We start from the raw sequence: 24361 nt of genomic DNA on the forward strand, positions 1-24361 counted from the left end.
TGATGGTAATAATTGTTTAGTATAATGCAATTTCAACAAACTAATTGCATTGTGCTTACTAGTATCGATGATGTACTAATGTTTAATATTTTTTGAAATTAGGGTTCTAGTGATGATGAATGACCCACTATAGCACCCTCCTCCAACATCTACCTAGGCAATCAACCAATCAAGGTAAACATGCGAAGAGAAGCCACTATGATATGACTCAACCTACTGAATCAAGTTAAGGAAGTGGAACCGATGGAAACACACCATACTGACCTTCAACATCAATATTAGGACCCTCAGGAACTAGCCCAACATTTCTGTCAACCAACCCCTGGGTCAAACTAACATTTTGGACCACTTTACCCTTGAACGCTCCCATGTTATAGACCTACTAGCGTCTAGGAGGCTCTGGCCACTCTCATGACAAGGCATGCTAGCATCCAAGGACTATTTTTCTTAGTTTTATGCTAGTGTCCATGGGATTTGAGCCACATTTTCAGACCCAAAGCACAGGTCACTGCACAGAATTGAATGAAACTTTTAGAATAGTAAGATAACAAGTAAATGACAGTATAAATTCAATTACTTGAATAATACCTGAACTGGACCCCTACTTGCCATGATAGACATTTCATCAAACATATCACGAATATGTAATCTACAGGTGTAAATAACAGATCTAAGAATAAGGATCTCATACTTAGCTTAGAATTGCTAAGAGACATTGATACCTCAACACATTAGATGACATTTCATTCATTAGGTCATAGATACTTTTTTCATTTATTTATGAGTAAAAACATGATGAGAGTCATACATAGCTACTGTCATAAAACACATACATAGCCATCATAATAGTAGCATAAATACCAATTCCATCACAAGCATATGATCCACATATAAACTAGTATAATACTCATAGAAATATAAGGATAAATAACCTCATATTAATGATGCAAACTTTGAACCGGGGATGGGACTTCCACGTTCCACGTTCCATGTTCCATATTCCAAGCATGAATGTGGCATCTCATAGAACACATCAATCCAAAACCATCCAGGGCTTCTAGAGGCCATTCACATCAACCCATCAAAAAGGTGATTCTAACTCATGGTCATACATCACAAAACCATCATCAGATTGGTCTCTATCCAAGCCTTTCGGGGCTCCAAATCGTTTGTCCAACCAAGGCTTCCAGGACTAATAACTCAACCCATAAATTATTCTGTGCTTCCAGATCATTTTTCCAACCAAGGCTTCCAAGATTAGTAACTCAACCCACCAAGGGCTTCCAGATCATTTTTCCAACCAAGGCTTCCAGGACTAGTAACTCAATCCAAGTTTTTACAGGGTTTCCAGAGCGTTTGTCCAACCAGGGCTTCCAGGACTAGTAACTCAACCCAAGCTAAGGAAACATGAGAAAAAACCAAAGCAAAAAAAGGAAATAAACCCACAATCTCCATGGCTATCCAGGAAATGGTAAGGCTAGGCAATCCACTATCAGTCTAGGCAATCCTCGATGCGAATGACAGATCATGACCAATAATCCACATGCATATGTCATGCATGGAAATACTAGTGAGGAAAACATACATGCAACTTGGTACCTGCAAGTGAAATCCATTGTAGCTATTGATCTTGAAGTCCTCTTGCACTTTCCTGCTCTTCGTTTTCCTTCTTTCTCTAAAACTCCAAGTATGCCACACTCTCCAAGAGTGCTCCAAGAAAACTCTAAGTATCCAAGAATGAGAGAGAGAAAGAATAATGAGAGAGATCCAAAATTAACAACAAAATTTTGTGTATTGATCCTCAGAAGCCTTTTTATGAATAAGGCCTCTGTTTTCTTCATTTTCCTTCATTTTCCTCCTCACATGAAACTTGTGACCTTTCACCTCCCTTTTCTCCTAATTTCCATTATTTTCATAAACAAGTGTGCCAAAATTGTCATTTTTCCTTTCCAAGGCCTTAACCATTTCCTTTTCCAATTTCATAGGCCATTAATAACCAAATGAACACCCACACTAGGATTTCTTGCCCAACATCTAGCTTGGAATAAGTGTCCCATCAACCGTGGTTATTATTTTTCCTTTATTTCTTTTATTACATGGAATTTTCAGCAAGGCTATTACAGAACCCTCCCCCTTGGAGGAACACTATCCTTGGTGTTAAACAACACCTATAACCACAAGAATGTTGTAAGAAAAACATACTACCAATGGATCTTTATAACTTAGTTTTTTGCAGTATTTACAATTATCAACCTACGAAGAAGCAAACCAATAGGAAAACATAGCAATGTAACATCATAATGACATGACATCCATTCTACTTATTGTATCTTTATAACATAGTTCATGGTGGTATTTACATCCATATATATATATATATATATATATATATATATATATATATATATATATGTTCATATACTAACATCACCAAAACATATACCAAAACATATACCAAGATATATACCAAAACACCATACCAATATTGCTTTGCCTCAACTGAAAAATAAGGAAGGAAACATAGACCGCATCTAATCCGCCATCTCCCATGTAGTTTCATTGGGCCCAAAGTGCTTCCATTACTCCTTAACTTGCTCGATTTCTCAGTTCTGGAGCATGAGCACATTTTTATGCAATATACACTAAGGCTCTGGCTAGAATTATCCATCTAGTTCAATCTGCAATACAAACCAGTCAATCACTTGATAAACATATTTAACATACTTCTTAAGCAATGAGACATGGAAAACATCATGGAATTTCACTGTCAGAGGCAACGTGATTTGATACTCTACTGGTCCAATCCTCTCAATAATATTGAAAGGTCCACAAAACTATGCTGCCAGCTTGTCACATGATCCAATCCGCAAGGAGCTCTTCTTCTATTTGATGTGCAAGTACACTTGTTCCCCAACATGAAACTCCTTGAGAAACTTGTTCCAATCTGCATAAATATTCTTCATATCTTGTGTTTCCTTTAAATTCTTCTTGATTACATGCATTTCTTATTACATATCTGCCAACATGTTCATTCCAATCAACACCTTGTTAACTCGATCACTCCAACTGATAGGAGTGTTGCAAGTCCACTGATACAATGCCTCGAATGGACTTGTCCTCAGTGACTCTTGGTACCCATTATTGTAAGTGAATTCTACCAGTGAAGGGTACTCTTCCCACTTTCACTATTGATGCATCACATACATCCTCAACATTTCCTCCAATATCCTATTGACTCTCTCTTCATGTCCATCTGTCTGTGGATGATAGGTTGTACTTAAGCCCAACTCGGTGCCCAAACCTGCAAATAATTGCTTCCAAAACTTGGAAGTGAACTTTGCATCCCTATCTGACACAATATTCTTCAGAACACCATGCAGTCTGACCACATGTCTGATGAATACTTGGGCTACATTGCTAGTTGTGAATGTAGACTTCACTGGAATGAAGTGCACAACCTTTGTCAACCTGTACACAAAAACCATGATGGAATCATGCTATCTCAATGTCCTCAGAGAACCTTTGATGAAGTCCCTCGAAATGACCTCCCATTTCCATTCTAGAATCACAATTGGCTATAACATCCCACTTGGATGTTTACACTCTTCCTTCACACACCGACAATCGAAACACCTAGCCACAAAATCTCTTACATCCTTCTTCAGATTCAGCCAATAATAAAAATTCTTTATTGCAGTTAATGTCTTCTAATATCCTGGGTGACCTAAATATGGTTTCACATGAAACTCCCTTAAGATCACCTTCTTGAGCTCACTACTATCTTACACATAAATCTTTCCTCTGAATCGAACCAATCCACCTATTCTAAGGAAATAGTCCACATCCTGTGGACCTTCACCTGTACCACCAGCAGTACTTGTACCTATACCTGTACTACTACCTGTACCTATACCTACACCACCACATGTAACTGTACCTATACATTGCTGCAACCTATGCATAATCTCCATATCCCTGACATCCTGTTGACCCGCCTACAAGATCCTATTGTATAAGTCTATCCCATAGGAGCTCATAGATGTTAAGTGATTTACTTGTATCCGCATGCTAAGAGCATTTGCCACCCTATTCTCTTTACCTTTAATGTACCTGATCTTGAAATTGAACTCATTGATCATCGTCGACCATAGAGCCTACCTACCATTTAGGTTTGGTTGGTCAAATAGATACCATAACCCACTATGATCATTCATTAACACAAATCTCCTACCCAGAAGATAGTGCGTTGACATATTCAATGCATGTATGATTTCTTCCAACTCAAGATTAGGTGTGGGGTAGTTCTCCTCATGCTCATTTATTTTTAATGACTCATAGCATCCCACCTATCCATCCTACATAAGGACTCCACCTTTTCCTTTCTTCCAAGCATTTGTGCATACTACAAACTCTTTTTAAGGATCTGCAATATTTAGCACTCATGCATGTCCCAACAACTACTTCAGCTTCTCAAAACTAGCCTCACACTCCTTTGTCCACTCAAAATTCTTTCCTTTTCTCTACAATGATGTGATAGGATAAGGAATCTGTGAGAATCTCCAAATGAACCTCTGGTAATAGCTTGCCAATCCCATGAAGGATCTCACCTCATCTATATCCCTAGAACCTACCCACTCCATGATAGCCCTTATCGTTTCTGCATATACTACAATGCCCTCCTTGGACACAACATGCCCTAAGAAATGTACCTCAGTCTGAAAGAAACTACACTTTCCAAGCTTAGCATACAATTGATGCTCTCTCAACAACCTCAAGACTACTGCTAAATGATTAGCATGCTCTTCCTCATTTTTAGAATATACCAACATGCCATCAATGAACACAGTAAGAAAATTATCTAAATACGGACACAACACACTATTCATCAAGAACATAAAAGTAGCTGGATCATTAGTCAAACCAAATGGAACTACAACAAACTCATCTTGCCCATACCTAGTTCGAAATGTTGTCTTGTAAATGTCCTCCTCTTTGATGGGTACCTGGTGATATCTAGATCTTAGAACAATCTTCGAGAACACTGCTACTCCATTCGACTAATCGAACAAGTCATTAATCCTCGGCAATGAATAACTATTATTGATGGTCACTGTGTTCAACTTCCTCTAGTCAATGCTTAATCTGAGAGTACCATATTTTCTCTTCACAAACAAGACTGGTGTGCCCCATGGTGATATTCTTGGCCTAATGTATCCCTTGTCCAACATTTCCTTCAACTGTAGCTTCAACTCCACCAAATCAGGTGTGCTCATCCCGTAACGTTCCTTTCATGCTGGAGCTGCCCCTGGAACTAACTCAATAGAAATCTACCTCCCTATGAGGTGGAAACTCTGAAATGTCATGAGGGAATACATCCTAAAAGTGCTGTAGAACTGGGTAGCTACTCAAAAAATCTACATCCTCAACTTCCTTACCTTTGTCACTAGAAATGTGCACTGTGAATAACATAACACCCTTTCCTAGGACTGCACTTTGCCTACATATCTATTACCATCCTAACTGATGTGGCTTTCTTCTTTCCCTGTAAGACTCTAGGTTTTCCATTTTCATCCACACACTCAATGGATTTGTCATAACAATCCACCTTGGTTCTATGAAGGTATAACCAATCCATTCCCAAAAAAATATTGTATGATCCCAATGGTAATACATTCAAATGTGCTACAGTAGGAATACCATTCAAATAAAATGCATAAGCTCTTACACAATGGTGAACTAGTTTCTTTGTACTTCTAGCCAACTGAACTAACCAAAATTCTGCGTGCAATTCCTTACTTAAACCACACTTATCCACCAAGTCAAGGCTAACATATCTATAATTAGATCCAGGTTTAATCAAAATAGAAATAAATTGAGCACAAAGCTTACCGTCCATATCAATGATAGATGTCTGATGATCTGGCTATTTATTATTCAATGTTGTATAGATAAGAGTAATGCTCTCACAAACATCCCCAAAAGTCTATGCATTCTGTGCACTATATATATGAGGCCTACCCCCTTGATTCTACAGACAATCTCTCTTGCAATGACCCTTGCCACAAGTCTAACACTCTATAGTATTCCAACCTACATCCTTATTCTATTCTTCAGATAAAAATCCTTGTCCTTTGTTAAATGCATTTAACTTCTTTGATGGAATTGTAGTCTCTTTATTACCTATGCCCTGAGGTCTTATTTTCTTCTTGTCACATTTTCCTTTGTTCTTTGCATTACCTTTCTAACTTGGTGTTATAGACATATTTGGGCATTGCAACCCTAATCAAATATGTCCATAAACCAAGGGCTTATAGATCCCTAAAAGTGTTGTTTCATACCCTAAAGGAACAAGGTCAGCTGATTACATCATCTCCTAGAAGTTCTCCATGAAAAACTACTCAGAACTAGTCAAAACTGGACCATACAGACTGCTCCATCCATAGGGTGCGATGCATATCACCTATTACACACGGGGGGTGCAATGCATACTAGAAAGCCCTTCTGTAGGGTGTGATGAGCAAGAGCAGACAAATGGCAGAAGTAGTTTGCTAGGTGGAAACCCAGAGAATCTTCTAGAAACTGCTCATCTGACACTTGCGTCTCTGAATTCGCCCAGGGATGAGTAAGAGATCTAAAATCTCCAAGTGGAACCAAGAAATATTAGTGAAATGAAACTAATCAAAATCCCAAAAGTTGAATCACTCCCGTGTAAACATCTATATATGGATCCCTTATCCTAGAGATCCAGGGGCTAGAATTTTGTAATTTTCAAGGAAATGCTGTTGGTTTCTCTTTGAAGACATTGTTGGGTGATCTTGCTTTGTATGAGGTGAAGAGGGCTTTCATGCTGGGAGGATGATGCTGGATCAGATAGCTTGGTTGTAATCCTCTCTTCTACTACTTCTATCAATAAAGCTATTTGAGTTTTCCTCCATATGCTTGTATATCTCTGAATCTTGTATTTGTACATGCATTTATATGGTTAATGTACATTTTATCCTACATTGTTTATGGTTATAGATCTTTATGCTTTGATGGTATTTTTCAGCCTTGACTCTACAGGTGTTCTTCGAAGGGGGACAAGTGAGAAAGGAGTGGCGAAAGTTCTATCAAGGGAGAGAGGGAATGAGCAAGGAGACTAACGAAAGACTGAGGTCGGTACTCTCTACTTCTCTCTCATCTATCTCTCATAAATGAAAACACAAGTAACTTTAGTTAGTTTGTTTATAAGATAGCTACTCGTCTTAGTGGGACTAGCAGCTCTGAATGGACACTAGTTTTCCCGATAACAAAATGGCTACTCCGCTGGGGAGCGAATATTTTGTTTGTTTTGTTACTGTTTTTTTATTTATAAGCCACAAATGGAGCCTAAAGTCAAGCCAGTTAGCCTTCAAACTGCTTTTGCTATGCAACTGCAAAGTAGATCAACGCTGCTTCAGTCAATCTCTGGGTTGGTTTATGAACTGAACATATAACTTGCAAAAATCCTAAGTGCCCTGGTGGTAGCTCAAATAACCTCATTAAATCAGCCCCTATACTTTGTGTTTACTGATAATCATTAGCTCAACCTAAATCCCTGAACTTAGCCGCAAACTGTGAGTGAAAACCAAGCACAGTCTCATCCCTAGACCATCGCACTATCTCTTCTTGGAAACCTGGATGCATCGCACCTCTCGTGTGTTGCAGATGAGATGCATCCATGTTTCCTTGTGTTACAGGTGCGATGAATGAATGAGACTATTTCTGCCTCCAGATTTTGTTTTTTTTCTTCATTGTCTTCAGCTTTATTCAGTAGTTTTGCTGTCTATGATCAGTATATCTCTATTGAAACCATCTTCGTTTGCATTATTCAGCCTCCATCAGAAGGAATTGTGAATGTTTTTTATGTATTTTTTTCATCATTTACAGTTTTCCTTTGCAAATAGTATCTTAATCGAACTGTCGTCCTTTGATTTGAAAGTGTCGAAAGTGTCGTTTTCAGTCAAGAAAAAGAGTGTCACAAAGCATTCCTCTTTTAGATAGTCTATTACACTTTTGCCATTGTTTTTTATTTGAATCATTAGTATTTAAAGCATCGCAAGCAGTTTTAAATTCAAAATTTCAAAGTGTCGACTTGACCTTACTTTCGTTTTTTGAAAATAAAATTGTTAGTACTGTTGCTTTGAAAGAAAATAGTTCAGATCTATACTAAGTTTTCTTTTTGTCATTCTCACATTAAGGAAACTAAAAAACAAATATATGCATGTGCATTTTCATTTAGACTGCATGTGGAAATTGATTTAGGAAACGTGCATCTAGTGTTTGCTCTCTGCTCTATGTTGAAAGAATTTCATTTCCCTTTCCTTAGTAGCTAGGATTTTCATTGCAAAAATAAAGTAAATGACTGTTTATCATCTTAGATTGCATATTTTAGGAATTGTATATCTACATCAGGTGGTGAAACTTAAGGGCAAACCTCTTAAGAAAGATCAACTGTAAAATAAACTTCAATGAACGTAAAAACACTTTGGAACCTAACACACATCATTTAGAAGTCTAGGCTAGAGATGTATTTGGGCGTCCTAAAGCCTGGTAACTATCACTTTCATTATAGGTTGGGTGATTCCTCCTCTTTGAGATGACAAGTGCCAGTATGAACTTGTGCTCCCATGTACCGTCGAGTATATATTGGGAGACCACAATAGGCTACATCCTTTATCCTTAGGAAGCCATGTCTGTCACCCTATCGATCGAAATGCACTGAACACAACATTCGGGAAGATTGACTGCCGTACCATAAAAAGTATTCTGCAGTTTTGTGATTGGTTGGGTAATCCCTCTATCTATATTTCTAGAGTAGTCACTTTTGTTTCTTTTAAGACTGTTTAAGAGAAAATTTCCATCTGAGCACTTGTCACTTTATGTTCATTAAAAATCGAGGGTGACTAGAGTCATCTTTAGCTTTTTCTCGACTCTTAAAAATTGAAAAAGCAAGTTGTGTCAAAGCGTCATAAAATTTATTTTAATCAGAATAACATCACTATTCCCTTGTTGGTATTAGGTTGAGAAAATGGAGTCTACTAATCAAGGATTTCCCCTTGGGGGAAATCCTAGTCCTTTCTCCTCTTGGGGGGATGTTGGTGCTCCACACATGGCTACATTGTCCCTTCCAAGACTCACAATTGGCATGCCAGTATGGCTTTTCTCGACCTCTATTGTTCAAAACACCGCAATTCCTCAGCAATCAAATCAACAACCAGATGATACCAAAGTTGCTCCCCCACCTTCTACTTCATTTGTTTCTCCCTCTCCTTCTTCTTGTTTTCTTGGTGAAGCTAGTAACGCTAAAAACCAAGTAACTAAGACGAAGAAGAAAGGGAAGGAGAAGAAGAAGAAGAATCCAACAATGAAAGGGGGCAACCATGCATCAACTGGCAAAAATCCACACGCTGCACCTTCCAAACATAAATCTCCATCTGTCATTTGCAAGGGAGACCACTATCATCAAGATTGTCTCTTTATCCCACGAATCCTAAGGGACCGGTCTCCCCGCTTGCACAATCCAGTGTCTTCAACCTCTGATGATCATGTTGAGAGCACACCGTCAACTAGTGAAACGAAGTCAATGGACAAAAAGGAAGATCTAAATTTCCTTGTAGACTATGTGAAGGCGATCATGCCCTCCACCGTTGTCCTTTCCTGGACAAAGCTAAAAGAGTCTTGGATAACCATCCTGCCTCACCGCAATGACTTCCTTCTCGATACAAGAAACTCTTGCCAAGTCCATCGCTAGTTGAAAATCCGACTGACACACCATTGATATCAGTCAAAGCACCTATCATTGAAGATAGACCCTCTGAGTCCACACCAGACCAAAGTAAACAGGTTGAGATGACAGTCGACCCAATCTTGTCTTTAGAGGGTCCACCTTCAGATGATACTATCACCAAAGAGAACGAGAATGACACCGTTCAAATTCTTTTCGTAAACACAGACTCCGATGAACATTGGGGCAATCTACCCATTCCTTTACCACAGGAAGGAAGTTCGTCAAATGTTTATCTGGCTGTTTATTCGGTTCCACCTCCAAGCAATCTAGTCATTTCCTTCTATTGGAATCTACTAGGAAGACCCCGCCTACCATCTAATGTACCATTCCTAATCATAGTACAAGCTTACAGAATGATCATGGTTGCTACTATCATAGATGAAGGGGCTTCTGTGAGTACCCTTTCCTCAACTACTTGGAAAGCGCTTGGTTCGCCATCGCTTCTTCTTCAGATTTGAAATATGACAGGCTTTAACAAAGGAACCAGTCAACCGTTAGGGATCCTTCCAAATTTGCCTATAACTTTGAGAAGGAAAAGCATTCATCTAAACATGATGGTAGTCCAAGGACCTATAGATTACAATCTACTCCTTGGGCGTGACTACATTTATAGCATGGGAGCTATTGTTTCCTCACTCTTTCGAGTGATGTGTTTTCCACATGAAGGAAAAGTGGTCCAGCTCATAGACTAGCTTTCATTCCTTAGTTCAAACATAGCTATTAGTCAAATGCCATCCCTAACTAGTATTTTTGCACAGGGAATGTCTCATCAATCCCCAGTCCATCCACCTGATGAGCGCGAGTGAATCAGTCATTGTGACTGAAACACAGGAGGCATGCACCCTAGTCTGCTTTGGCAGAAAAACCCCAGATATAAGGTAGGTTTCCACGTAGGAATATGACTAGTCTGATACCCTTGTCCATTTAGGAAAATGGATTTACACTGGAAAAGGATTCCCCCGTCAAAGGTTATGTGATTGGGACTGACAACAGTCACCTTTGTCCATTTCGATGGACATCGTGAAGGAAGTGTTTTGTCTGTGATGCGGATGGAAGAATCTTACTAATGCAAGAATTCCATATGGTAACCTGGAAACTCTACTTTATACCTGGGGCCATGCAAACCTTTTTGCATACAAGTGAAAAGCAACCATTTATTTTCTTAGTTTGTAGGCTCTTAACACTTTATACTCATAGGTTGGTCATTCCTAGCTTGCATAACGAAAGGCTCCAGAGCAAAGTTGCGCATGGGGCAAGCTCCCTAAAAAATGAACCTACTGATGAGACATCCTTATTATACGACTGGCATGAGCAGTTTTATGTGAAGTTCAAGCTTGTTAAAAGATAAACCTAGCCATGAGCAGTTTTACGCGAAGTTCAAGCTCGTTAAAAATAAACCCAGCCATGAACACATGTTCCCCTAGAGTTCAAGCTCATTAAGAAATGAACCCACCTTCAGTAAATAACCATTGCGATCGCATGGCTATCAGCTTTTGAACCTTGGTCGTGTTCTTACCATCACCTCCGCTCTTTTTTAGCCAATCATACACCTCCATTTGATTGTTTACCCTTTTGAGGAATAGCTGCGATGAGTGATTCTATTAGCCACCTTCTTTACATTGCCGTGATTGAAAAAGTTCCAAACCTTACCTGGAATCAGTTGCTATCCAAAAACATCCCTCATTCCTCAAAAAACGAGTCTCCTTTAAGCTCTTTTCATCTAACTCGTAAAATATGAAAAGATTGTCGAGCAATTGGCCTCCCCAGTTCATTAAAGTGATCGGAAGTGCCATCCCTCCTCTAGATTTTAATCCTTTTTGGACCCGAGGGATTATTACACAAAAATATCAAGCACTTGTCTTGTTCGGCTTGTTAAAACTATCGAAAAGTCATCCCTTTTGTATTATTTTATACTTTTTCGGATGTAAGGGATTACATTACGAAAAAGGATTACTGGAGTTGCCTTTCTGTCCCATTTTAGACTCTCTAAAATTGAAAGGGACCAAGTTATCTTTATCATTAAACTCATTAAAACAATAACGACAAACTTGTCCATGAAGATAAGATCGAGTTTTACTATTGCTAGGCTCGTTAAAACATAGTGACAAGTTTTCCCGAAGGGCAAATTATAAAACAAGCATATGTTATCCTCCTCAAGCTTGACAAAAATAAAGAGGTACTAGTCAGCAATGACTAGGGAAAAAGGGAAGAAAACTTGAATAGCTTCATTGGTAGCAGGTCGCTCTTGAACATGACACTTTCACTCCATCACCATGGTTGAGTCGAGTTGGGTTATTCCATTCGCCGGTAATATCACCATTGGTCTGCTGTACCATTCACCTTGGGGTTAATGCTACCAATCAATTTCAGTGTCACTAGTATGTTCAAGAAAAGTCGCTCAGAGAATTCACCAACCTAGCTAATGCCTCATCCACTACAATACCTTCACTCTCCATTTTTCATGACCGCTACCCTGAATCTTATATCGTCAGATCGTTTTCACCTCCACAAGATCATTTGCTCCATTCTGTGTTGTAGACGTGGGATTCATTAAGGCCCTCCTACGACCGGTCACTTCTTGTCGACATCAACTCATTATCCAAGAATTTTACTTAGGAACAACCCTTTCAGTACTTTGAAGCTTACATGCCTCAATGGCAAGTTTCTCACTTCCGGCGACAGGTTTACATCAATGGCCTTCGACCGAAAGATTTTACTTGGTGTTCGATGTCAACTCATGTATTCACACCACATGAATTGTACTGCAGTACCTTGAGGGTCATCATCATTATCGGTGATTCCTCTCGCGCCTGTTAATAACTTATATCATTGGCTAGTAATCAGGCAATGTCTTTCCATGTTTGACATCAGGACATCTTTTCACATGGATCGACTTGTACTTCGGGCGAAGATTGAACAAGTTTGAAGACCCCGGATCTAGTTTCATCCATCGAGGCTGTGATATATTCAGGAAAATAAAGACATCAAATTTACATCACAGCTGCACAGATAATCATCCAAACTAAAGGATGATGGCTCTACTAGAATCATCAGTCTGCAACACAGACGATTGTCTGTCTTATGCACATGAATATGAATTTATAAAGCTGAGCATAGGAATGCCCGCCTCAGCTAGATCATGAAAATATTATGAAGATAGTGTATTATATTGTATATTATTACAGGTCACCTTCCGGTTTGAAAAACCTTTGATCCTCATTATAAAGCATTTCACCCAACATCAAAAGATTTACGACCTCATGGTTTAGGGGGCAACTATTACAGACATATTTTGGCACTGCAACCCCAATCACATATGTCCATAAACCAAGTGATTGTAAACCCCTAAAAGTGTTGTTTCATACCCTAAAGGAACAAGGTCAGCTGATTAAGTAGTTTGCTAGGTGGAAACCCAGAGAATCTTCTAGAAACTGCTCATATGACACTTGCCTCTCCAAATTCGCTCAGGGATGAGTAAGAGATCTAAAATCTCCAATTGGAACCAAGAACTATCAGTGAAATGACACTAATCAAAATCCCAGAAGCTAACTCACTCTCATGTAAACATCTATATATGGATCCCTCATCCTAGAGATCCAAGGGTTGGAATTTTGTAATTTGCAAGAAAGTGTTGTTGGTTTCTCTTTGAAGACATTGTTGGGTGATCTTGCTTTCTATGAGGTGAAGAGGGCTTTCATGTTCGGAGGATGATGCTGGATCAGACAACTTGGTTGTAATCCTCTCTTCTACTACTTCTATCAATAAAGCTATTTGAGTTTTCCTCCATATGCTTGTATATCTCTGAATCTTGTATTTGTATATGCATTTATATGGTTAATGTACATCTGATCCTACATTGTTTATGGTTATAGATCTCTATTATTTGATGGTATTTTGCTGCCTTGACTCTACAGGTGTTCTTTGAAGCAGGACAAGTGAGAAAGGAGTGGCAAAAGCTCTATCAAGGGAGAGAGGAAACGAGCAAGGAGATTAACGAAAGACTGAGGTTGGTACTCTCTACTTCTCTCTCATCTATCTCTCATAAAGGAAAACACAAGTAACTTTAGTTTGTTTGTTTCTAAGATAGCTACTTGTCTTAGTGGGACTACCAGCTCTGAATGGACACTAGTTTTCCTGATAACTCTTGGTTTAGTCTTGGATCTACGTTTCAATTGTTCATATCAATGCTTTAGATTTCAGATGGCCTCCTCCAATGATCTAGGCTCATCAAACTCAAATTTATCTTTGAATGCCATTGGTAACCAACTAGTGAATATATGAATCTTGGCCTTCTCCTCCTTGAGGTAAAGCACATACCTCACTGTTACACGGTATTTTGTCACACCTCCTACACTTCCTTGTGACTTACCCTGAAGTGCCCAAAACATGATCATCATGCAGTGTACTTATTTAAATATGCAATTCATATCCTCCCTAGAACATTGATTTGAAAACGACTTGAGCTTTCCCCTAAAGAAATAGCTCTAAAACCCTGATTTTGAGACTCATCTCTCTTATGAGGTTAAAAACCATGATGGTCACTTGTTTCATCATGCTTGACCCGTGATGGCATCGCTCTTTTCCCTTGTATACCTACAATGATCCCCAAAAAGGAAATTTACCCAAGTAGGATGAGAAGCTTCATGATCTAGAAGCTTCCAGGGCTGCGAGTTGGAGGTTGTTTGGCATAGATGAGGTCGAATTCTCCCAACTTGGCCTCTTGGTCTTATCCATATGACCTACCTCCTTGAGATGGGGATCTACTCTTATCTTTTCAGAGATCCTAACTCCCTTTCCTAGCCTATATATTCATATTTTCCTGTTCACAAATGGTTTGTCTATGTCTATTTTCACCCTTATGCTAATCTTGTGCCTAGAGGCTATTCATTAGACTTGGAGAAGGAGTGTCTGGGTACTTTCTTGGCTTGGACTTGGATTACCACTCAAGGAGGGCCTTTCAACATCAATTCTTTGGTTGTAAGTTTCCCTTTATTTCATAAAAATATACAACTATTGGTTCATCTTCCCAAAATACATAGGTTCATGTATTTATTTAGCTTGACATTCCTTGATCAGTTAAGTAGGTTGTTATTGGATTTGCTATTGGTTTTTTCTTTCTTTGTTGTTTCTTGATCACTTGCGCAGGTACATAAACACTGAGAGAAGCAGGAACAAGTCCATGACACAAGTGGTTCTAGGCCCTCACCAAACGAAACCGGAATAACACCGGAATGAGTTAGGTCATCTCTTTCATTCTACCTTTCAATTATAACCTAGGAAGATGTCTACTTGATTGTCACTTCAATTGCTAGACCCACTCATTAGGCTAGAGGGATTGTCTCTGTCCAAAGAGAGGATCAACCTTCTCAACAAAATGGTAACTCCACTGGGGAGACTATGACCCTTTCCATCTAATCTTTCACCCTGATCTTTTGTCTAGCTTGACCAATTGTTCATTTTTTGGCTTGTCTGCATCAGTCTGGGTTTATACCATCACTGGTTACTGCCTTATAGTGCTAAGTCTGGATTGTTTCTTGGAATATTTTTAGCTTTTTCCCATATTGCTTGCCCATCATGGGTTTGGCCTTAACAGTCGTGATTTCATTGTGGTTTCTACCTTTACAGTCACGATGAAATTTTTTCTTCATTATTTGGTCCCACTGAAGTCATCACTATTTTTGCTATACAAAGTAGTGATGCCATCACAGGTTTGCCTATGCAAAGTAACGATAATCGCAGGTTTGGGTATATAAAGTAGTGATGATCCTTGAATGTGAGAATTCTTTAGGTTTCTTCCAAAGAATCCAATGTGTCTTGGCCCCTAAGGTCCTTCCCTATCTTGTATGCTTAGATTTGTCAGTTTTTGATTGATTGTCTTCATTAATTTGCAAAATTTGTCTTATTGGCTTCGAAGTGAAATCTGATTGAGTTGTAGGGTTACTGTTCAATTGGTCATTGCTTGTTCCTTGTTAGTTTAATTGAGTATCGTTTTATGTGGGAATCATTGAAAACATTATTTTGCATTTTTTTTAGCTTGTATTTCGAAATTTACTTTTTGTGAAAATGCATTAGATTAGTTGCATTGAGAAGTTATTTTTTGAGATTCATCATGGAGAATAGATCACATTTTTTGATGATTGAAAGATAAAAATTGTATTAGGTGCATCAAGTCATTCAAAACGAAAAGAAAAGAATGATTCATATAAGTGCATCTTTGTAAAGTCAAACTCATTTTTCTTTCGAAAAGTTGCATCTAGGATAGTGAAAAGTGAAAATATTTTTTACTTTGGGCATTGCATTTGGAAGACGAAAATGAAATTTAGTGGAAGGAAGTTTGCATGATGTATTTTTTTTGATGCATTATTGATTGAAATTTATTCCCTTGGTTAGTATAGCTTTCATAGAAATGAAAGTTTTATTTTTCTCATATAGTTGCATCTTAGATGTTCAAGTGACATTGTGTTGAGCCTTAAAACCAAAATATAATTTCAAGATCAATTTTAAAATCTATCAATTAATCTAAGGAGCATTTGAAACATTAATGCTTCCTATTTAGTGGTCTAGGTTAGATACGTGTTTCTAAATCTTTAAAAATTAGTAGTTGTCATTTTCTTTGGCATTAGACAACGATAGCACGAACTTGTGCTCCCCGTACCATCGCATATATAAAGGGAGGCCCCCATAGGTTGCAAACCTTTATCCATAGGAAGTTGAGTCTACCGCCTTGTAAATGTGATACACCGAACACAACATTCAGGGAGATTTCCTACACGTACGTCAAGTCCTTGGTAAATTTATTTGCTAAGGTGTATATTGCAGTTCACGGTTACTTGGTACTCCTTTTACCTAGATTCACCTGAGTAGTCATTTCAATATTATCCGACTCTTTAAATTTGAAAAGATCGTCAAGCAACTTGTCCTTTCACACACGCTAAAACAATGAAAGCGACTAGAGTCACCTTTTTGTCCTTTTCTCGACTCTTAAAACATGAAAAAGTAAAGTTTTTGTTTCAAATTCTAAAATTAATTTACTGTGGAACAACATCCTTCCTGTGGAAATACTCCTTAATAGTCTTGGGTTGACACCAATGGCAACATTTCCTAATTCTACCAGTCAAGGAAACCCCTCTAATGGGAATCCTAGTCCTTTTCCTTCCTTTGCAAATACTGGTGCTCCTTATATGGCAATGTTGTCCCTTCCTGGATTGACCATTGGTCTTCTAGTTTGGTTGTTTTCGACCTCAGTGATTCTAAGTGTCAAAAGAGCTTTTCAACCAAGTTCTCCTCCACCTAAACGACATTAAAATCATGTTCATCCTAAAGTTGACCCCTTTCCTTCGTCACCTATTTCTTCACCCTGTTCTTCCTTTTTGGCTGGTGAAAGTCTAGATTCTAGTGACCAGGAAGTTAAGAAGTGGAAGAACAGGCCGAAGAAGAAGAAGAAAAATAAGCAAGGGGGCAACCAAGCAGCCATTGCTACATATGCAACTAATGAAGAAAAATCTTCCAACTAGCCCTGGAAAGTAAAATTCTCTTGCATGTTATGTAAGGGTGACCACCTTCTTTGAAATTGTCCTGGTATTCCCAAGGTCTTAGAAGTGTGGTCCACAAGTTCACATCGACCTTTGTCATCAGCCTCTGTTGATCATGCTAGTGACAAACCCTCAAATAGTAACACTAAATCCTATGGGAAGAAGGGAAAGGTCAAATATCCTTGTAAGTTATGTGATGGTAATCATCCCATTCATCTTTGTCCTCTTATGGATGAAGCTGCCAAAGAGCTGGAAAACCTTACAGCTTCTTAACCTCATCATTTGACTGGGTATCGAAAGCTTTCCCTTGACCCTTCACTAGTTGTTCTAGTGATTGATCAAAAGTCATATTTGGTCGACTGCGATCTCTCTGAAAGTGAGTCTTGTGAGTCCATTCTTGATAAGCCATTGATTGAGAAACTGGTGGACTTGACCCCACCTTCAGTTAACCATAGCTTTTAGGTAGAGAGTGAACGTCATACCACTCAGGTTCTTTTGGTTTCCTTAGTTTCAAATGAATTGGAGGTAAATCCTCCTATTCCCAAGGTGCATGAGAGAATTTCTACTATTCCCATTGAGAAAGAGGGTAGCTCTCACATTCCTATGATGCCCCCTCTGAGTAGTTTAATAACTTATTTTGATTGGAGTCAACTATAAGAATATCACCTTCTGTCTTATGTTCCTTTCTGTATTACAATATAGGCTTACCATATGGCCGTACCTAGCACAGTCATAGATGAGGGTGCATCTATTAGCATCATGTCCTCAACTACTTGGAAAAATTTAGGTTCTCATTAGCTTGTCCTCATCACCCAAAATATGTTAGCTTTTAACAGAGGAACCAATCAATTGTTAGGGATCCTTCCTAAGTTACCTATTACTTTGGGAGGAAACACTGTCTATATAAATGTGATGGTTGTCAAAGACCCTTTAGATTTTAATATAATCCTTAGTCGTGGCTATGTTTATGCCATGGGAGCTCTTGTTTCTTCTCTCTTTTGAGTGATGAGTTTCCCGCATGAAGGAAACATTGTTATCATTGATCAGCTTACCTTCATTGGTCCTAAATCAACTCCCCATCAACCATCATCCCTAAATGCTTCTTATGTGCAAGAGGTATCACCCCCACCACAGGTTAATTACGTGGCTACCTATTCCATGGCCACATCTACTCATGATCTAGTAGGTGATGTAGTACACCATGTACTGGGGGCATTGGAGCTTGATTTTTCATTTGGATTGCTGGACATGTATCCCTTCTAGAGTGTTGTTCTCCCATCTGATGAGAAAATTGTAGAATCCATGGCCTCTTTTGGTCAGTGATCAAAGGGATATGGAGCATGGTTATTTTCCTGTATCAATCTCCTTAAAAAATGAAATAAAGGAATGGAGCATACTTCCTTTTCCTATGTCAAGATCCTTAAAAAATGAAACAAGGGAATGGAGCAAAGTTCCTTTTCTTGTGTCAAGATCCTTAAAAATTGGAACAAGGGATATAAGGATGGTTCCTTTACTTTTGTTAAGATCAGTAAAAAAATGAAACAAGGTGTCATGAGCATGGTTCTTTTCCTGTGTCAAGCTCATTAGAAAATGAAACAAATCCCCTTTCAATTCAAGTCTTTGATTAGATATCGTAAAATCCCAGTCAAATCTTTCACATTGATCTCATAACTAAACCTTCTTTACATCCACTTAGGTGAATGAAATGAAGCTTCGGGGGCATGCACCTTGAATTGAGTCATTATGCTAGGGGCATGTAAACTTATCTTAAGCATAGTTTATCTTTGTTTCAAGCTTGTGTAAAAATGAAACACAACCCAAGCATAGTTTATTTCCATTTCAAGCTTGTGTAGAAATGACACCAAATCCAAGCATAGTTTGTCTCTATTTCAAGCTTGTGTAAAAATAAAACCATTCCCACTTTACATCTCATGATTTTTTCTTTTATCAGCTGATTTTTATTAAATGAGCCTTGGTTCTTTCATTCCATCATCACTATCTCTTTGGTCGATCATTTGCTTTCGCTTGGTTGTTTTACCCTTACTTGAGGAACACATGCGATGAGTAGTCTTATTAGCTAGCCTCTTGACCATTACATGTTTTGAGAAGTTACATAATGATCATAACTGATTGCTATCCTCTTATACCACTCGTTCCTCTAGGTAGAGTTATCTTTCAGTTCTTTTTTGACTCTCGAAAACTAAAAAGATTGCCGAGTACTTGTCATTTTGAGCTCGTTAAAGTAAATGAATAGATGTATCTGTTTACCCCTTTTCCGAGCTAAGATTGATTATTTACAAAAAAAGTACACCTTGATCGACATGGTCAAAAGGTTGTCTTGAATATTTTTTTTCTAACTTTTCGGATTCGAGGGAAAAATTTCAAAAAGGGAAATGATGGAGTTTTTCTTTTTCATCTATTTTTCAAACTCTTTAAATATGAAAAAGATACCGAGTTATTCTTACATTGGACTCGTTAAAATTTTACGATGAAAGACTCATCAACATGATGAGACCAAGCTTGTCCTTCCTAGGGCTCTTAAGACTTACTAGGATGGATTCATCCAAAGGATGAACTTATATGAAAAGCATATGGTATCCTATTCAAGCTCATATAAGAATAGAGATGTACTCGCTAGAAATAGTGGGGAAAAATGAAGATGAAACATCCTTTGTATAGACAACATGTCATTCTTGAACATGACACTCTTCTACTCTCGTGTCGGGTTTTGGATATCCTCACTTAGTCACTTGTCCTCCTAGGTTTCGGTGATCCATTTTGCCTCTCATTTGACTATTCCATTTTTTCATCATGACCTTTAGTCCTATATCGAGTCAGATGTTGCCACAAATTGGATTTGTGTCGCTAATGTTCAAGAGAAGTCCAATATGCAGTTATTTACTTATACACTGTTTGATTCATTATTACAGTCTTGAAAATTATTCCACTTTATTCCTTGTTTTGTGTCAGTGATGGGGGACTCATTATGAATTTCCTTCGACTGGTCACTTCCTGTCGACTTCAGCTCATTATCCAAGAAGATGGCTTAGGAACTCCCTTCCAGTACCTTAGAGCTTGCATGCCTTAATGGCAAGTTCTTCGCATCTGATGATAGGGTTTCACTTTTGACCTTCGATCGGGTGATTTGATGAGTGTTCAACTTTAGATTCTTTATCACATTCACATATTGTACTATCGTACCTTGAGAGCCATTGTCATTATGGGTGGTTCCTCTTGTGCCCATTAGTGGTCCACATTAATGGCCGATAATCAGGCAGTTTTCTAGCATGTTCAACTGCGACACATTAGTTCACATGTTAGAATTTGTACTTTGATCGGGTCAGGATGGAGAACAAGACCTTGAGTTTTGTCTGATATAACTCAGGCTACATGGCGTTATATGTTATTGATGATTGTACACATGCCTCTGCTATATGGATGGCTGTGACCATACCATGGGGACTTCACATTTATGATGATCCTTCTATATTGGATGGCTACGCCCATTCCATGGATCCTTTCATATAGTCCTTATTATTCGGATGTCTATGCCCATGTCATAGATTGATGTCTTTCTCTCAGATATATATATATATATATATATATATATATATATATATATATATATATATATATATATATATATATATATATATATATATGTATATATGCATCCTTGATTTGTAGATCTCCTGATAGTGTGTGTCCTCGTCCTTGCAAAATCTCGTAAAGCATCTCAGTCATCACTCCTCGTTCTACCTTCATGCTTTAGGGGCCATCTATTACACAATATTTTTTCACACCTCCTGCACTTCCTCATGACATACACTGAAGTTTCCAAAACATGACCATCATGCACAGTACTTATTCAGATATGTAGCTCATATCCTCCCTTGAACATTGATTTGAAAATGCCTTGAGCTTTCCCCTGAAGAAATAGCTCTATAACCCTGATTTTGAGACTCATCGCTCTTATGAGATTAAAAACTATGATGGTCACTTATTGCATTACGCTTGAGCCACAATGGCATTGCTCTGTTCCCTCATATACCTGTGTTGTTCCCCAAAAAGGAAATTTTTTCAAAGAGGATGAGAAACTTTGTGATCGAGAAGCTTCCAGAGCAATGAGCTGAAGGTTGTTTGGCATAGATGAGGTCAAATTCTCCCAACCTGGCCTCTTGGTCTTATCTGTATGACCTACCTCCTTGAGATGAGGACCTACTCCTATCTTTGGAGAGATCCTAACTCCCTCTTCCAACCTATATACACATCTTTTCCCGTTGACAAATATTTGGTCTATGTCTATTTGCACCCTTATGCTAAGCTTGTGCCTAGAGGCTAATCATTAGACTTGGAGAAGGATTGATTGGAGATTTTCTCGGCTTGTACTTTGATTATCACTCAAGGGGATCCTTTCAACATCAAGGATTTGGTTGTAAGCTTCCCTTTATTTCATAATAATATACAACTATTGGTTCATCTTCCCAAAATATATATGTTCATGTATTTATTTATCTTGACATTCCTTGATCAGTTAAGTAGGTTCTTATTGGATTTTCTATTGGTTTTGGCATGCTTTGTTGTTTCTTCATCACTTGTGCATGTACATAAATGTTGAGAGAAGTAGGGACAAGTCCGTGACACAAGCGGTTTGAGGCCCTCAACAAAGGAAATCGTAATAGTATCAGAATGAGGTAGGTGATCTCTTTCATCCTACTTTTCAATTATAACCTAGAAAGATGTCTAGTTGATTGTCACTTCTATCCCCAAAGAGGATTAACCTTTTCAACACTTAGTAGCTCCAAGAACTTTCTAGTGTACTCATCATCTATCATAAATCCCATCTTTAGCTCATAAAATTCTTTTTTCCTGTCATCATATTATCTCTTGGATAGATACTTCTTCTTGAATAGCCACTCAAACTCACTCCAAGTCAAGTCTTCCTCATGTATACCTATGAATTTCTCACATCTTCCCACCAAATATCTGCTTTACTTTTGAGACTGAATGTAGCTACTATAGCTTTCATGTTCTTTGAATAGTCATGCAACATGCATAAACTCCTCATGTCAAGCAACCATGCCTCTGCATCTTAAGATTTGTTCACCTATCCATCAAATGTAGGTGGATTTTCTTTCTTAAACGCATCTAGAAATTATCTCCTATCACTCTTGTAAGGATGATAACGATGACAGTCATAGTGGCTATCTAAGCTAGAACTAGAATAGTACTTGTGTCTATCCCCTCTCCTATCTGGAGTGTCCAACAATCTACCATCTCTATCTAACCTGTGACCACTATGCAACCTACTTCCATATGCTCCATTAGTTTTTTACTCTTATTCATAGCTGATCAAAAGTCGTCCCTATCGCTACAAATCTAAAAAAAATCTAAACTATCACTGCATTTACCTTTGTTAGATTCTCATGTGCATTTATGATTATGTCATTATCTTCCTTACAACTCCTTATTTATTCCTTTAAGCTTCTCAGTGTATCTGCCAAATCAGAAGAATTCCCAACACCATACTGCTCATTTAATTCATAGGGAGATTCTTTGAAGTCTACCATCTTGCTAGCCATTTGTTATTCTTCTTGCAATTTATATCATGTGAGCTAAACCAAATCACAATAAAACAACATACCTTAGTATAGTTTGAGGAGGATACCTTGTCTACAAGATCAACAAATTAGTGTGATGTATGTATAACATAATCATGACAGCGTATAGAAACATAGCAAATAAGCATATAACCATGCAACCATCATTCTAGCTAGGGTCTAGTCATCAATGCATGACCTCATAAACAACGCATACCATGACCTCATCCACTACAACCACTATTACATCATTGTACGCTTGACCACATGAAAACCTTAACATGCATAAATAATGCGTAATCAACCACTGTTATGAAACCAGCTCACACAAAGATAGAAAAGAGAGATCCACGCCTTAGAATTTAGCCTCTTCGAGGGGGCAACCTCCTTTACATTACATAAATGAACAATTCTTGGATGATACAAATGAAAATACCTCCTTTCTATATATAGGAGTCTAAGTGGTCCCAATACAATCAAAGCCTACATAACATTAATATTGTAGGGCACAACAGTAACAATGGTGGGCTTCTATGTGGCATAATAGTAACAATATGGGCACTACATGGGTACATCAATATAATAAGTGGGTTATACTAATAACAATAAGGGGTTACACTAGTAGTATAGGGGCCTAACATGCCCCTCTCCTTCAAAAAGCGTTGTCCTCAACGCTTGAGTAGTTCTTGATGCTTCTATATAAAATTCTTGTCCTCCCATGTGGAATATTCAGCGGGTAAGTTCTTCCACTTGATGAGATACTCTGAAATTGATCGATTTCGTAGCTGTCGGGTTCTTGTTTCTATGACTGCTCCAGGTTCCAATATGATTTTTCCTTCCTCTTCAATTTCTGGCAATATTGTTTGAATTGGGATCTTTTGCAACTTTTGAATAAGTCGCCATACTTCTTCGTTCTTCTTCCATTCATCCGTTGCTTCGTTTATCCAATTTGGTTGGATAATATAAATAGCACAAAACAATGCTTCCACATCCTCATCCTTGAAGCGTCTTCCCATTCGGTAAGGTCGCCATTTTTTAAGTGCATGTAATATTGCCAACATTTCCTTCTCATAAATAGCTTGCTTGAGATGTAGCAGTAAAAATACCCAATCACTCACATCAAAACATTTTTCACTACAATGTTGATCTACCTGTTGTTTCATTTGATTTTGCACCGAAGTGGCGTTATCCTTTAAAAGTTGGAGAACTTGTTGTTGATGCTTGATATGATCTTTCTCTACTTGAACCTTTTTCTTCTTGATATGTCCTTCTATCTTTTGAGGAGTGGTAATTTCATCCATTGAATTACAAGTTATGGTTGGATTCATTTCTTCTTTCTCGATGTGATCTTTCACTTCATGCACCTTTTTCTTCTTGATATGTCCTTCTATCTTGAGAGTTTGAGGAGTGGTAATTCCTGC

This window comes from Pinus tabuliformis, chromosome 5_1 (genome assembly GCF_031772625.1).
Source record: "Pinus tabuliformis cultivar Carrire ecotype Pingquan chromosome 5_1, CPIR1, whole genome shotgun sequence".
NCBI classification, from domain to species: Eukaryota; Viridiplantae; Streptophyta; class Pinopsida; order Pinales; family Pinaceae; genus Pinus; species Pinus tabuliformis.